This window comes from Solanum pennellii, chromosome 10 (genome assembly GCF_001406875.1).
Source record: "Solanum pennellii chromosome 10, SPENNV200".
Taxonomy (NCBI): domain Eukaryota; kingdom Viridiplantae; phylum Streptophyta; class Magnoliopsida; order Solanales; family Solanaceae; genus Solanum; species Solanum pennellii.
Genome location: NC_028646.1, coordinates 62,103,339 through 62,121,291, shown reverse-complemented (window position 1 = coordinate 62,121,291; position 17,953 = coordinate 62,103,339).

The following is a 17,953-nucleotide window of genomic DNA, read 5'->3' as shown; positions in this document are numbered from 1 at the left end:
CACAAGCTTTTGCCCTAATTTCCAACTATAAATATTCTCTTTCTCCTTCAATGTGGGAGGATTTTTTTTTTTTTTTGAGAAAATGTTGAGACTTAGAGAGAGTTTGGGGGGAAAAGTTTGAAGAAATATAGGAATCGACTAACCTTTTAAGGACAAAACATACACTGAGATTTCTAGATATACTATCATATAAAAGCATTTAGGATAGCTTTAGGGAATCAAGATTTTTGTTTAGTCCTTATTGTCGGTGTTCCTAGCTGCTCGTCGGAATTCTAGGGATCACATCTTGATGGTGATAGATTGTGTTTGTTCAGCTCGTTACTGTCTCCGTTCGCTGCCCAAGAGAAGGTGATGATCTCGTCTTTTACCTCATTTAGTTTCATCTCTTTCGTCTCGACTTTTAGGTGCATTGATGTATGTATGTATTTTTTATGTTATGTGAGCTAAATATCAGCGTTACTCTTTCTAAATGCTAAGTAATTATTTTTCTGTTGTGCTCGGAATTAGTTCGAGATTTTCTTCCTATGGTGAATGTTTTGAATGTTTTGCATATTCAATCTTCTTTTGGGCGCTCGTTCGGAGGTCGACATTTGGTTGTTTCTCTTTTGATTTCATGACTACCTTTAATGTTATAGCTCTGTTGTTAGATTTAGTTTCTTTTTCTGAAAATTCTCTTAACAAAAAAAGATGAAATGCATCTTTCTCCTATCAAGTTTGTTCCATATTTTATTTATTTATTTCTTTTTTCCTTTGTTTTTTTTTCAATCGTAAAAGTTGTTTAAGATAGCATTAGTAGCTCGAAATTTCCTAAATATCATGTTGCGATTCATTTCATGCCGCATCTTATACCTCTATATTATTCGTCTTCGGTTCTCTATTGCTCTTATTTCGGAAATTTTGCCTGGCTATCATGTAAAATCTTCAAGCTTGTTGTTTGTAACTTCTTGAGAAAATATGGAGGGTCACCTTGTCCAAAAAGAGGGAGTCAAAATTAGCACTGAGGTTGCTGTTTGATTAAGTGGCATCTATTTTGTTTTTGATCAATGTTTTTAGTCATGTTTGCTCCCTTTTTGTCACATATTTAATTCAAATTTAGTTATTGATAGTAAGTTTAGCTAGCAACTTAAGTTTTCTTTATTATTTTGTTTTCTTCTGATTGCTCCTTACATTCTATTTAGAAAAAGAGTTAAAGTGCTTGGATGACCATTTCTGAATATTCTGACTCGTCGGTATCTTAATTTAAGTGAATTATTAGATTAGATTTTAGCATATTTCATTTGTTTGTTTGAAAAATTGTGTTTAGGGGAGCATGTGTTGTATAATGGATTTAAGTTTTTCTCTGTTTCGGTTCATTTAGTCAAGCCACATAGACTCTTGATTAGCGTAGCTTAGTTTTAAAAGCATATCAATTGCACGAGGGTTTTAAGTATTTATTTAGCTATAATTTGAGATATTGTTATTTGGGTACTAATTCATGCTTGTTTTATGACATGTAAAATCTACCCGAGTTCTCCATGAACTCCTATCACTTTCCTCTGGTATTCTGAGAGAGTCATAAAGGTTCAAAATTCCCTTTGTCAAGTAAACTGACCATTAAAAATTGACGTACATATTTCGAAGTTGAAGCATTTGAAGCAAATTGGAAGAGTTGAAGAGATTGGGCAATAAAGGCCCAAGTTTATTTTGTTTCTCATTCTTGTATTTTGTTATCTTTGGGCCTAAGCCCTTTTCTTTCTTATGTCATTTATTATTTTGCTAGAATTTTAGGACAGGTACAAATCAAACGGGCCAAAAGCCCTAGAACAAAATTGGTCCAAATACCGGTGTAGGCGGACATAACCAGATTGGACCCAATCACTCTCTCCCTCTCTCTCTTTTACTTCACCGTATCTATAATTATTTGCTAAATATCTGTCGTTAGTTTTTGGGTTAAGAGTTCGAATCCCCGCAAGGCGCCACTTGGTTTTAGTGACTCAATTCAATCAAGTTATTAACTTAAAAATAAATCTTAGATATTCACTTAGATTGTAAAATTAATATTTCATTTACAAACAAACTCAAAATAATTTTCTATCTTAAAATAAAGTTAGACATTTTAGCCAAACAAGTTAGTTGTTGTAAAATCGTATTAAAGGATATTTTAGGTGTCTTACATGCCTTCCTAAAATATAAATAATAATCCTCGAACCCATTTTAAGTTTTCAATCGATTTCATGTTTTAATCTGTTGAAAAACTAAGTTTTCTTGATTTTTTTTTAAAAACCAAGTGGCGACTCTAAACAAATATAATATTTTTCTTTTTTCGAATAAAACAGAATGACGACTCTACTGGGGACCTGAAGGATTCTAACCTTAAAACTTACATGTTTTGGCTATGTGAAATTAACTATTTATTTGTTTACCTATCGCTTTATTAAACTGTCGCATTTCATGGCAAATCATACTCCGTCAAACGACAATTGCTTCTTTTGTCACTTAAAGGACGATTATGCGGGTTAACAGTGGTTCGTTAACCAAATCTTTCTCGAGGAACCCTGACGAATGTAATTGGCTACTTGATAGTCAACGGTCGTTAACTTTCCCAGCCCAAGTAGTCTGCTTGGGTCACCATTTCATTATAAATGAAACCAACTCCTAGTCAAACTAAGATTGAGCGAAACCAAATCCCGAAAGTAGCGCATTGACCTAAGATGACCCAACACTCAAGAAGTGTTGGGCCCATTAGAAGACCATCTTGAGTCCAAAAGGCCCACGGCTTGAACGAGCGATCATACTTATATGTTATTTGAAGGATGTTTTCCGTTGTTTGATAGACTGTTGTGTCTTGGAGGGGTGACAACTAACACTTTGTATGTTTTTGTAGATGTCAAATCAATTTTTAAGTTTCACAATGGTCACTAAAACATCGGATCTTCTTTGTGTGTTGTGGAACCACCTCAATAATTGTCAAAAGAGAGAAATATCGATTCACTTGGTCCACGTACCTTTAAGAATGGACTTTAAGGTTTGGCCCGAGTATATCATGGTGATAACTCGGTTCTAGGACGACAAAAGGATGGTTTATCGATTTTGGAATGTAGAAATAACACGAACTCTTGAGGAGATAAAAGATTGTTTAGACTCCATCAAAGCATATGGCAAGAGGAAAATACATCTACATCATCACATCCTGCTATCGGATAAGCCGACTAGTCTAAAATTGAAGAACATATTACTGCTAGTGAACAAGGAATGGTTGGATACTCTAAGTGTGTCGTTGATGAGATTCTTTGAGCGGTGCGGACACGATAGTTATTTCAGAAATTTTCGAAGAAGTTCCATGATCATAGTACTTGGAGACACAATCAGACTATCGCGTTCTCCGCGGGCCTTATAGGAACGGTGGTATTTCGTCAGGATGAAGGAAATGAGATTGCTACCCAGATTGTGATGGATGTAGACTTTATGATCAGAGGAATTGGTAAATAAGAAGAAGCAAAGGAACACTAGAATTTGGACCTAGTTATTTTTGCGTACATCTATGGATCTTTGAGTGTGTGTAAGAGCGGGTTCCCTTTTTTCCAAGGTTGCAAGATCTTGCTTCAACGGTGGATGACGGAACACCTGTGTAAAAAAAAATGGTACTCAGAAGTAAGAGTTTTCCAAGCCGACCTAGGTGAGTCCCCTTGACAAATACGAGTTGCATCTAAGCGTCCACAAGTTCCCAATTAACACCACTACGGATACATGGGTGAAAGTATTCTATGACCTGAGAGAAGGAGACATACAGTGGATGTTTCAAGACTTTATGTCGGAAAAAATAGCGGTTTAGGGGGCTAAACTTCCTTTTTTAGTCCTTCCCGACATCAGAGAAATGCGACCATACAATCCAAGTAGGTTGATGCGGTAATTTGGTAGAAAAAAATCACACATGTCCAAGGGGATGCTAGCTCCTTTGTCATTGATTAAAACGGGTGTGCTAAGATACCTTTCGCCAAGTACATTCTCAAAGAATAGGCCGGAGGATTAACATGAAAGAAAGTATTGCTGAAAACAGGTATGAAGTCGGGTATGTTGATGAGTACAAAGAATAATTGCATGATAATTTGCGTGGTATAATTAACCCAACACCACACGTGGGCTGAGAAATCGAAAATGTCCAAGTGAGGCTCCAAATCCAAACATATTGTTTTCAGCCGGAGTAGGACAGAAGGGAACAAGAATTTCGAAGAAGAGAGAAAGAATACCAATCGAGAGAATTTTAAAGCCAAAAGACCTTAGCTTTAGTATCAAAATATTTAATTGATGCGAGGGCCTGTTTGATACGTCTACATACGACTCTGGATAAGAACATCAACACTCTCCGGGCAGTTCCGCCGTCTTCCCAAGCTGTTTTTTCTGAGCCATACGTGGTGACAAGCAAATACATCATCCACGAAAAGGTGGAAAAAGCAAGAGGAGGAGCGGGACCTTCGACTTTCTAGTTGCCTTATTCCCCTGCGAGGGATTGATTTTTTGTTGTTTATTGTATTTTCAATTTATTCCCCTTCCCGCAAAGTGTACCCCCTTTGATTAAAACTCTGTAATGAATTCTCTAAATTATTTGGGGGTGTGTGCAATAATCTGTTTTAAATGATGCAACACATCCTTCAGATTGCTAGTCCTACCCTTGGCACAAAAGGGCCACATGCATGATTAGGACGTGATATATGTGTTTCTATTGCTTATATGATGTGTTGATTTGAATGAGAACTTTTCTAATCCACTCCTTTCCAGAAAATTCCAAAAAAATATACAAGTCACTAATTACAAAGTCCGACCAAATATTTTGAGTCTTGAGTTTCCCAACCAAAAGCAAATCTCACAACCAAATCCTAAAATATTAATCAACCATCTAAGGAAAGGTGAAATTACAGCTATGGACAAAGGGAAGAATATCCAGACTGAACCAACCGAAGAGGAGATGATCGACATACGGAGGTAGCGGGGAGAGCGCCTATATAACATATTGTTTCCCCCTGAGAACACTGAGTTGGAGAACGTTGAAGAAATTTATGGAAAGTTTTGCGAACATTTGGGGTGACGGCATCATCATTGCATGTGATGAACTGAGACTCGACATACCAGTTACCGATGTAACACCCCAGAAAAAATTTTGAGCTATGACTCGAACTGTTCATTGTAGCGAGTGATTTTTAAAAAGTAATTAAAAGTTTTTTAAGTATTAATGTCATTTCACTAGATTTTATACCTTGATTTCCATAAAAAATTAAATTGGAAATAACAAAAATCTGAAAGATTGAGAGTTAAGCAAAGTATGAGTTTAGGGTTAACTTCAATCTACTATAAAATCCCAGTACATGATGATTTAGGTGTACTACAAGATATTATTGGTAAGGTATTTCAATTAAATTTCTAAAGCGCTGAGTTTGCTAAATTTTGAGTTCGGATGAGTGAGATTTGACCTTTTGAAGTTAGGCTGTCCAGTTAAGGAAAGTTAGCCGAAAATAGTGAGGGGTAGTTTAGTCCTTTCCTTACTCAATAAGATTTAACTCGTTTAGTCATATTTTAGGGTCTAATCCATTTAGGTTCAGTTTATAATCCTAATATACACATAGGGTTTTAGTTGAGAGTTCAAGAAGAGGCAAGAAAAGAAAAAAGGAGAAAAGAGGCAAGGATGAAGGCGTTTGTCGATGTTCTTTACTCTAGTTATGGATTTTCATCATGGGTATAATACCTAAGAGGTATTTAAGCTTCCATAGTGTTCGGTTATTTCTCCCAAACGTCAATCATGTATTTTTTTCAGTGAAAGTTCATGCTAAAGTTAAAGATTAGAGTTCTTGATGAGTTCTTGAAAGGTGTTCTTGAAGTTCATTCTAAATTTTGTTGTGTTGGAGTTTTGATGATTTCTTGAGATAATATTGAGTAATTTTAATTTTTCCAGTAGATTAGAGTGTAATTAAGTTAATTAGTCAAATCCATGTGATCGGGAAATAAACCGTTCAAATTGAGGCGATTTAGGGTGAGAAAACTAGCAAAAGTGCTCGGTAGAATTTCTTGATTGTGCCCTTGTGAAGCACACCTTCCAGAGAGCCCCAAACCCAACTCTGTCCGTCAAGGGTTGGGGATCTGTGCCAACCATAGCCTCAGGGTCGTCTCCCAGTCCAGATTGCCTCCGGTAGCTCCGTTTGAGTTTGTTTAAAATGCACATTCACTCCTTTTCGATTCTAACTAATCCAAGGTACTTCTAAATACCTAGAATCATTCATAAGATGATCATAATCTTGACATAATAATTCAAATTCTAGGTATAGTTGAGAGTTAAGTTTTTGAGGATTCTTTCAAACATTCTAAGAAAGTACTTTTGAGTCCAATTGATGAGTCTTCTACAACCTATAGTAACTTGTTTCAAGACTCAAGTAAGTTAGTATGAGGATGAAGAGAACTTATTCATGAGTCTAACTTTTCAACATGACATACTCTATGTCATGATTCATAATTCACATTCAATAGAAATTTCAGAGTAGAGTTCAAGAAAGTCGTAAGTTAAATTGTGAATTCTTTCAGATCCACCACTGATTTGAACTAAGTTTTGAGGAAATAAATAAGATAAAAGAGAGAGTCATATAGATGAGTTCCATATAGTTACTTAGACCTTCGAGTCGAGTCGAGTTTTTCATGCCCATAACTTCCGCATGAGTTTCATAAATTGAGTCTCATTGAGAGGAGTAGTATCTCAATGATCTAAGTCGTGAGTATTGAGTGCCATATTCTTATCTTCATTTAAAAAGTACCTTCTAGTTCTTGAGTTGAGTAGTTCATGCTCATAATTCCGCAGGAACCCTCCAAGTTAACAATCATGAAATCATCCATAAACATGAGATCAAAGTCAAGGAAGCTAAGAGTCAAGTCTAGAAGCTAAGAAGTAAGTCAAGGTAAAGTTATAAAATTTTCTAGAGTCTTTCACAAACGTTTTCACTTTGATTTAAAAGACTTAAAGTTCAAGTCAGGAAAGAGTAAAGAGTTGAGTTCATTTCTCAAAAGCTATAGGGGAACTAAGTATTCCCTAAGAGTTAAAGTTTCAAGTATGCAAAGAGTATCAAGTTAAGTTCACTTCTCAAGATCTATAAGGGAACTAAGTAGTCCCTAAGGATTCAAACAAAACGTTTTCAAACTTTTGATAAGGAAGGGAAGTTAGACTTCCACAGAGCCTATGATTTACAAGAGAGATTTTTAAAAAGCTAAGTTTTAAGAATTTATCTCAAACCACATAATCAATATGTTTTTTTTAACATAAGACCCAGTATATTTTTGGGAGTAGTATTGAGCACCGATATGAGGGAGAGTTCAGATAATTCAGAGTCCCCATAAACAATGTTAGCCACCATATGTAGAAAGGGTCATACTTTTTGGATGATTCATTTTCACAGTTTACTAGTGGATCCATTAGGAAGTTCAGGTCTTATACAGTTGGCCGGGTATAGGATGCGCTGGCAGCGTGCGGTAGACTATTGTATCATCACTGTAGCTCTTAAGTGATGGTTTTCGGTTAGAGAAACTCTCAAAGTATAAATCACATGGTTCCTCAAGGGGTTATGCTTAGTATGAATGGGGGTATGGGACTTCATTCATGCATTGCACAAGTAGACTTTCAGAGGAAGTATGATATTATTATCTTGAATTAACATCATGTTTTTAAACAACTTTTCAATATATTGCACTTGTTTTAAACTGCGTTTTATTGAAATGAGATCAGTTAAGTATCATGAGTTGAGTATATTGAGTTGAGTATCCATAGTTGATTATCATATCTTTGAGTTCAGTATTTAATCTCTGGGTTGAGTATCCTATTCTTGAGTATTCTTGAGTATACCTTGAGTTTCAAGTTTGAGAAGAGGTAAGTATGTCTCCATCTTTTATTCAAGTATCAAGCTTATGTTACACTTTATAATTCCCCTCATATGGTCGTACATTCCACGTACTGAGCCATTTGGCCTGCATCTTTTGATGATGTAGGCATAGGTATTCAGGATCATCAACAGGAGCTTCGTTGATACATTCGAGAGTTCGAGTTAGCCATTGTGATCCTCTTTGTATCCGGAGGATTTCATTTACTTTTCAGTTTCATTAGGAGGTCGTGGGTTTTGTCCCGACTTCCATCTTTATTAGTTGAGGCTTCATAGATAGTCAATTCAGTTGAGGAGTCTGTATTAATCATTTATTTTATTCAATGTTTTAAAGACTAAAAATGCATATTTTATGGATAGTTGATTATATTATTATTATTCAAAGTTATTCATTTCAATTTTAAGATTTTGTATGCTTAAGTTAGTCGTCCGCTTGTAGTCAGCCAGGATAAGGGTTCGCTTGGGAACCAGCGATGGTCTTTGAGTGCCGGCCACGTCCAGGGTGTGGACTCGGGTCGTGACGACCGAGAAGACTAAGTTCTATTGTTTCTCCTTCACGCCTTTCAAGAAAATAATGTTGAAGTTCTACTCAGAGTTAGCTCGAAACGGGGTCTTTACCCCTCTCTATATGGACATGAAAGTTTCATATTCCCTGGGAATTGGAGTTCGGGAACATTGCCCCTATCATAGGGCCACTTATCATAGCATTGAAAACTGTTTTGCATTCCTCCACGAAATGGAATACCTTATCAACACAGGAAAGATTCGAATTGAATTTGTTCCCCGTGACTGATACATCAGCAAGAATAAGAAGAAGGGATGAGATGGGGACACCTTTTATCTTTTAAAATCTTTATTGTTTGTTTTCCAATCTCCCTATACTTTTGGAAAACGAATGAATAAAAACAAGCATTTCTTTAGTATTCGAACTACGTAGGGTCTGAATTCTCCTTGTGAGATACGTAAGCATCCTTTCAAAGAGCGATCCCTATCTATAAAATTTTCATTCTCTCCATTTCTGTTCCAAAAGGAAAAATGAGTCTAAGATCAATAAATGTCGAAAGAGATACAACAAAGAAGACCTTAGTTCAACGGGATTTGACCTTTCTGAGACGACCTCCAAATTGAAACAAGCAATTTTTGCTTGTCCTAAAAAAATCAGTTTCCCCTTTACTCGTGGGTTGGCATGTCCTCAAACAAAAGTTTTTTGTTTTTATATTCTATCTATGTGGTATTTTGTGTTATACATTTCGAACTCAAATCAAAAAATTTGTGTTTGAGTTGTTTTCCTCACCAGGTATTTGCAAACTGGTATGTGTCGATTAAACTAGTTAATCATCCCTACTTCACTAGATCTAAAGGTCCTACATATTTCTTTCCGACCAAAGTTCAGATAAGGGAAAAGTAGTAATGAGGGACAACAACGAAGAAATCTCTCTTACTGACGTTGTGGTGGCTCAAACCACCATAGTGGATTAGAATGAACTGATTATGTAGCTAATGCAGTAGATTGCGAAGATGAGGGTGGATATGCAAAGGAGACATGATTTTCCTCCACCATGTTTAACAGCCAACGCTGCTACTGATGGAAGGCCTCCGCTATACTTTCCCTCTTTAAACATGGAGCCAACTCAGAATTCACTGTAACATTCTGGAAAATCATATGTCTAATGAAAAGCCTATAAGGGGTACATAGGCACCCCATTGCCCAATATTGACAAATATTGGGCATAGTATAGAAAAATTGGCTAAGGGATATTAGCCAATTTTCTATATATGAATAAGAAATATACTTTTTGTGTTGTCATACCTCAATCCAAATTGATGTTCAGTAAATGTACCTGCAGTGAAGACTCTAAGCTAAAAGAAAATTCATTGTGAATAGTTTCACACAAAGTATTAGGCATCCAAGTGTCAAGCCTAGTACCATTCAACATCACCATTTAAAATGATCATCTAAATTAAGCAGTGCCCAAGGACATAGTGAGGGTCCTTGGGACAATAACTAAACATTCCCAAAGGAACCATAAATTAATAGTTAGTTAGTAAGGTACAACCAACCCATGTGAAAGCACATGTGAAGAAGCACCAAAGGAGGGGACCACCCTAACCGAATTCGGTTAGGGTAGTTAAGGGGACAAAAACGTGCATAAGGGACCAATCCATGTGGGGCCTAACTTCCTAACCAATTTTAGACTCTAACCTACATTCCCAAATTGATAACGAACCTAGTACTGACCGAGTTGTACCCGTTAGTGCACCCGACAACCTAGGACCAAAACCGGGTTGACACTAACCTAGTACTAGTTAAAGAGACAGCCTAGTACCTAACCTAGTATGGTCCAAAAGGTTAGTTATGGTCCTAAAAACTTGGGGGTAATTTAGTAATTCCACTAGGTGACCTAATAAATTAATTTAGAAAATTAATTAATTAATTTAAAAGTGCTAAAACCGAAAATAAAAAGAAAATTTTCAGATTTCGGTTAAGACAAGAAAGGGACAACCTAGTACCTAACCTAGGATGGTCCAAAGATTTAGTTAAGATCCTAAAGACTTAAGGGTAATTTAGTAATTAACCTAGTCTACTTAATTAATTAGATTAGCAACTTAATTAATTGATTTAAAGGGGCAAAACCGAAATCACAAAACAATTTCCAAATTTCGGTTAAAATAAGAAAAAGACAACCTAGTACCTAACTTAGGATGGTTCAAAGGATTAGTTATGGTTATAACGACTTAAGGGTACTTTAGTAATTACCCTAGGTTACATAGTTAATTAAATTATCAATTTATTTAATTTGATTAAAGGTTTCAAACCGAAATTCTTACACTAACCTTGTACAACTTAAGAAACATCCTTGTACTTTACCTAGGATGGTCCAAAAGGGTTAATTTTGGTTCCAATGACTTGAGGGTACTTTAGTACTTACCCTAGGTACCTAAATTAATTAAATTAATGATTTTAATTGATTAATATAAGGTCAAAATGTTTACCAAAACAATAGTCAACACCAATTTCAAGATTTGACTAAGTGTTATGTTCTCCTATGCTTAGTCAACTTAGTAGGGGCGTTTTGGTAATTGGTTAATTAGTTTATTAAATTAACTTATTAAACCCAAGTTGTATAATTCAAGATCAATTCTTAAACCTAAAAATCACATTCGAACTCAAACAAATACTCGACTAAAACCTCAAAACAAGCATGAGAAAAAACAGTGAAAAAAACGCAACAAAAAAAAACAGAAAATTTCTTAGATGATTTTCAAGGTTTCTTCAAGGTTCGTTCAAGGTGGTAATCGTGGATTAATTTGTACTTAAGGTATGAGTTTTATCTCATAGAATTCTTTATCCAAGAGGCCTTTCAAACGTTTCAAACTCATGAATTTCGAAACTAGGGTTGTTTCCCAATGATATTGTTGAACGTCCATCTCCCTAGTTATCCTTGTTTTCGATTCCGTAAGTATATAGATGTAATCTTGAACATGTTGGTATGTGGTTCTAACTGATTTTGTATGTTCTTGATTTATTAATGATTAATGAGGTCTATAGATTGGATTCAGATGATTGAGTGATTAGTTACACTGATTAAAGAATGACATAATGCTATAGTTTTGTGTTCGAGAAAGATGAAGTTGTTATGAGTTGTTTATGAAGTTGAGTCTACTGTTATAGGCTGTTCATTGAATGATAATTATAATTTAATTGAATGTAAGAAAGGTTGGTTTACAACAAATGAAGTTTAAATGACCACCATATGTGAAAGTTTGGTTTATGCCAACAAATTGGCTAGCAAAACTGTGTCCAAAATATTATCTCCCAAAATGTGTGAAGCTATACTAAAAAAGTGATATTAATCTCTACATCAATGAACTCATAACATAGGGTATTCCAATCAATGGGACAGGTCCCTACATACCCTATCCGCACGAACTTGTGAACGTAATAGCATTGAATAAGTAGTTATAACTTTTATAAAGAATCAAAGCAAGTTTATGAATCTATAATGCCAAAATAACTTCATAGCTTGGCCAAACCAAGCATTGAATTGTTCTTGTAAGTTAATCAAAGATTAAAAGTTTAAGTATAGTAAAAATTGGTTTATGCAATTAATTTTTCTACAACATTATTTTCAAAATATGTAATAGAATTGGCTAATGATTCCATGAAATTATACTTGAATGAATTGCCTGCCTTATGCTAATAAAATGGCTAACAATACATCGTCTAAGAGTGATGATGAAATTGGATATAATGTTATCTTTAAATAATTAAAGGATTAGCTAATGGCTAAGGTATACCAAACTAAACAGGAACGAGTGTAACTTTGGATTGTGCCAATAAATTGGCTATGAAGTCAGTTTTCAAATTTTCTAAGCCAATACTAATTTTGTGCCAATCATATATTGCCAAAGTATTTGAATGATAATATAAGCACATCTAAGGTGATTCAATGAATCCATATCCAAAGGCATGCCAATCATTGGGACAAGTCCCAACATGCCCTAACCAAATGAACTATGAACATATGTAATTCGTTGAGTGAAGTTCTCATCATCCATCAACGATGATATGAAGCTATCAAACAAAAGTAAGCAAGTAATGTGAGTAATAACATAACTAAAGATGTCTAAGTTAAGAAAGTGACCGGAATGAGGTGTGAAAAGAGTGAGACAAGCCTCACTTACACCTAAGCTAGTATGTTAAAAATACTCACGAATGAAGGTGTTAGAATGTGTGAGAAAAAGTCTCATTAACACCAACGATGTTACGTAAGGACAATTCACATTTCATCAATGTAAAGAAAAGGTTGACAAGTCATCAATAGTGTAAGTAAATGTTACCAAAATGTTCTCACCTATGAGAGTGAAAAGCTAATGAAGAGACCAGTCTATATGCACACTCTAATGCAAGTATTGAGACTGATGTATACTTAATACTAATCATGAGATGAGAAATCATCTATTGAGCTATGATGTCCTCATACTAGAAGCCAGCTTCCATGACGTATGAGTTGAATGAAATGGAACTTTATACTGAGCACCGATAGACTAGCTATGAGCGGTGATTCCTTCTTTTAGAAAGGGCGGAGGTTCACGTAAATCTCATGAGATGAGACTATCCGGCATGCCGGGTATGGGTCTCCTTATATATCCTAGTCTTCGAACCTATACTGCCAATATAGGGATCTGGCAGGGTTCAATCCCCATGTACGCTAGCATGTTTTGGGTCACTTTGGCCGGTCATTCCATCTCTTTTCAGTGTGGGGTAGCCACTGGATTGCATGATGCTCACATGATCTATGTCGGTTAAGGTTGGAGTCCTCAATGTATGAAAGATAATGAAATGAACGATACCGAAGGTGTTTGTACAAGACAATCAGGAGGTGAAATCAGATTTAAGTAATGACATTAGGTCATTCTTGAGGTGAAATTAGATTCAAGTAATGACATTAGGTCATTCTTGGTCATTGCACTTTATGATCCCGATGATAGTCTAAGAATTCATCCTAGGTATAGCTGGTGTTTACATCATCCTACGAATGAATAAAATGAATAATGTGAAGTACAAATGAACAAATGAAGCAGACTCTGTGTTTTCTAAAGAAGGCCCTCGGGTTGAGATCCCATATGTTGGGCCCTCACTTGAGATGTCTTATGCTACATCAACGATTCCAAAGTCTCATGTATATGAAATGTATAATATAGAAAACATGAAAGTAATGAAATCAATGGCATGATCAATAGAGAATTGCTTATGAAAGGTAATGAATATATAGTGTAAAGAATGACTCACTATAAGGTAGGGAAATCATTCCTTAGTCCTTGGATTACTTACATCGATTCATTATGGGTATGGGACTACGATGAATCATTGCACTTGTAAGTAAAATATAGGACCAAAGGAGTTATTGAAATACACATCAAGAAGAAGAAAAATATTGAAAAATAATCTAAGTGTACAAAGAGGATTTCTCTACCTAAGAGGATCAAAATCTCAAATCTTCGCCCGAATTGTTCTAAAATTATGTTGATGATACTAATATATTGTAATCATATAGAAAATGAGTTGTGTGCTTTGAATGCATTAAAATACATCATATTCATACCACAATTCACAACCAATGAATTAAGACAGTCTAGTGACTAGACTTTCCATAAATAGCATGTCGTTTACGAAGAGCTTTCATTGATCACGCATAGCTTTATGTGTATGTGTGCATACACCCATACTTAGTACAAATGGTGTACTAACCCCCTACTATTCACTATTTTTATAGGTGCAGGTCAGAGGACAGGTTGACGACACTTGCAGCGGTTTGGACTTCAGCGTTTCTCCAAACCATTTGGCAGGTCCTCATGATTTCGAGGATACTACAGATTTAGTCTATCCTTAGTTTTAGACATAGTGGATGTTTTCCCTAGCGTTTCTTTCGCACCTTCATTTTGAAGCTTTGTAATAAGGCCATGTTTGGCAAACTGTTTATGATATATTCATCTTCAGTTTCGAATTGATTCTTTATGTTGGATGGTTGTTCTCTTATGTTGAGCTTCGTATATGATGTATCTAGTTAATAATTTTATGAAGTATATGTATACTTCATACATATAAAAAATTTTAAATTTTCCGCAAATTTAACTAGATGAATGTGATGAATGCAAGATGAGGCTTGTCTACGACCTCTGAGAGGTCAACGACGCCGGTTGCGATTCGGATTCCAGAATCAGGGTCGTGAAATTCACTGTCTACTCCTACTCAAAATCTCTCAGTTATATACTTAACTATGCAAATCCTCAATACACCTCAGCCTCCTACCATACCCCACCCCCTCCTCAAAACAATAATTCACAAATACCACCTCCCTCTCAAAACGCCAACCACCAAACTGCTCCACCTCCAATAAACCAAAAATACATTCAATCCCAAAACATCCCTCCATCACCAAAATCAATATATTAACCCCCAAACATACCCTCAAAATTATCAAGTTACTCACAATGCCCCAAGTCCTTCCATTGCTCCACCACTACCCAAAAAAACCACCTTCCAAATTCCTATTTTCAAATGAACACGACGTGAATGGTATTGAGCTCGACCATTATGAGGAGCAGGAAATATAATGGAGATTGAAAGCAGAGGCCGCAAATATAGACATAAAGGAGGAGATCCTAAAGGCAATGAAGGAACTTCAGTGCACTCTTGATGTCGCCGATTTGAACTATGAAGACTTATGCATTCACCCGAATCTGGACCTCCTAGAAATGTTCATGATGCCAAAGTTTGACACTTTTGGAGGAATAGGAAACTTCTTAGAGAATCTAAGGGCATATTGTGACCAACTCGTAGGAGTTGGGAGGTATGAAGTTGTACTAATGCGGCTTTTTAGCAAAAGTTTGAGCGAAGAAGCTTTGGAATGGGTTACATCTCATGAGACCAGATAGTTACCCAGCTGGAATGCCTTGGCTAAGGACTTCATTGAGCGATTTACTTACAACGTAGAGATTGTCCTTGATCGTTATTCTTTAAAAAAGATGAAGCAGAAGTCCAATGAAAGCTACAGAGAGTTTTAGTACGATGGCAAAAGGAGTCAGCCAGGGTTCGGCCTCCCATGTTTCAAAAATAAATTTTTTAGGTATTTGTCAGTTGATTATTATGAGGGGAATAAGACCCAAAAAATATCATCATCATACCAAGGTTGTTCTGGACCTTCATGAAGTCCATACCAGGCTTGTTACACACAAGTCGAGTGTCAAAATGCCCCTCCTCCCACTAACCAAAATGCTCCCCCTTCCTTTTATCAAGTTCCACTTCCCATCTACCAAAATTCCCCTCCACTTTACCAAACTTTATCTAATCATTACCAAAGTGTCGCTCCCAACTACGCCAACGTGCAGTTAAATTACCGAGCGCCTCCCCCATAATATCAAGCCCAAGCTCCAGTTTACCAAAATACCTCCCTAAACTACCAAGATCAATTTCCAAATCACCAGATAAATCCATATTCTAGAGATCAAGCTCCCCGTCCGAATGTAAAAAATTAAAGTTAGATGCCTCATCCTCGAGAAAACTACGATCCCTCATCCTAAATTTGAGAAAAAACCCAGCAATAACTTTTACCGTTCTTACCTAAAGCGCGAAAAAGTTTTACTAGTGATTAACTGCGGCAGGGAATATCCATCTGGTGGGGCCTAAGCCAGTGGACACTAGTTCTCGATTTTACACACCGGATTAGAAGTGTGCATATCACTCCAATAGCATTGTACATGATACTGAGGATTGTATTAACCTCAAGAACAAAATGCAGGATTTAATCGACCAGAAGGTAGTCTCCCTCAAGAAAGTCGCGCCCAACATCAACAGTAATTCTTTACCAAATCATGGAGGCTTCAATATCAACATGATAGAGATGGACGACGATTGGGTCATGACAAAGGCGATAGTTCCGATTGTTAATGATGAGTTTGAGAAGGTTGTGCCTTCTTTGAGCATCAAAGAAAAAGAAGAGTTCATGATTATGAAACCCGCAAAGGTTGTTGCCTTGGTGCCGATAGAACTCCCGCCAGGCTAAGGTTTGTGATCGAAACCGCTTCAGCTCAGGGTATGACCTGGTCTGGTAGATGTTATACTCTAGAAGAGTTGGCCCATGGAGTGAAATGAAGGACTAAGGAAAGGGGACGATAAATGAGGCCGAAGCTAAAGAATTCTCGATATAGATGCAGCCTAAAGACTATTCGATCGTGAAGCATTAGGAGAAAACACCGACTCAAATTTCTGTGTAGGACTTGTTGATGAGTTCGTAGCTACATAGGCAAGCCCTGATGAAAGCTTTGGATGATACATATGTGCCCCTGGGCAATAGCAACAATAATATAATGGCTATGATCAACCAGGTTATCCGAGGATATCGAATTAGCTTCTATGATGAGGAGTTGTCCTTCGAATGGAGGATGCACAAGAAAGCTTTGCATGCCACTGTCATATATCGAGAAAGAGTTATAAATCGTGTCTTGGTAGATGATGGATCTGGTCTCAATAATTGCTTGTTGTTGACTTTGGGAAACTGGAAAAAAACCAAGTCACTGTGACAGCCTTCGATGGGGTGCAAAGAGACACAGTAAAAGTGTTAAACCTAGTCATTCGGATGGGTCCTGCAGAGTTCAACTGAAAGTTTCAGGTCCTTGACATGGACTATCTATAACCTTCTTCGGGAGAGGTTGTTCGTCCACATAGCTAGGGTTGTTTCTTCTACCCTTCACCAGCTAATGAAGTTTGTATGGAGGGATCAAGAATTGGTTATTCACGGTGAAAGAAGTCACTCCAGTGGGCATGCACCAATCATATATGAAGTCTCTCGAGGCACTAATTTCTACACTGTGGAACTAGTAAATGCCACCGGTGATGATTTAGCGTCGCAGCCTCCTATGCCATCTGTATACAAGATGATTGCTACGGCGATGCTCCAGAATGAATTCAAGACAGGTTTTGTATTGGGAAGGAATTTCCAAGGAATTATTGAACCTATTCAAGTTCCCACCAAAGGAGCGAGGTATGGTTTGGGGTACATCCCTATAAATGATGAAGTGAAGATGAAGAGGAGTGGGGATCAAGCATTGGCTAGGCCAATCCTTCATATGTACCAGTCATTTCCAGTCCGAGAGTATGCGGATCATGATGGCCTTGGGGAAGGAATCTGCGGCCTTTTTGTAGAGATTAACGCTATCACAGAGGACGAGGTCAAACTAGCTGGTATTCGCGATGCTGATCCTGGAGAGCAGCTACAGAACTAGACCTCTACCCCAATAGTGATTACCCAAACATCTTGGTAGAAGACCATTGTTTATGCCTATTTTGAAAATTGGTTGTATTCCAGAAGAGGCCCGAGACCCACTATTTTGCAGTTTATTTAATTATTTGAATTTTGATTTCCCCCGTAATGTTTCAAAAATGCAACATGGCCCTTCGCCATTGCCAAAGTTTGTGTTTGCTTTTCAATTTGAATGAAAGTCTCTTTTATTTAAAACTTGTTTATTTTTCTTATTTTCTTATTTTACTTTCCTAACTTTGTTTG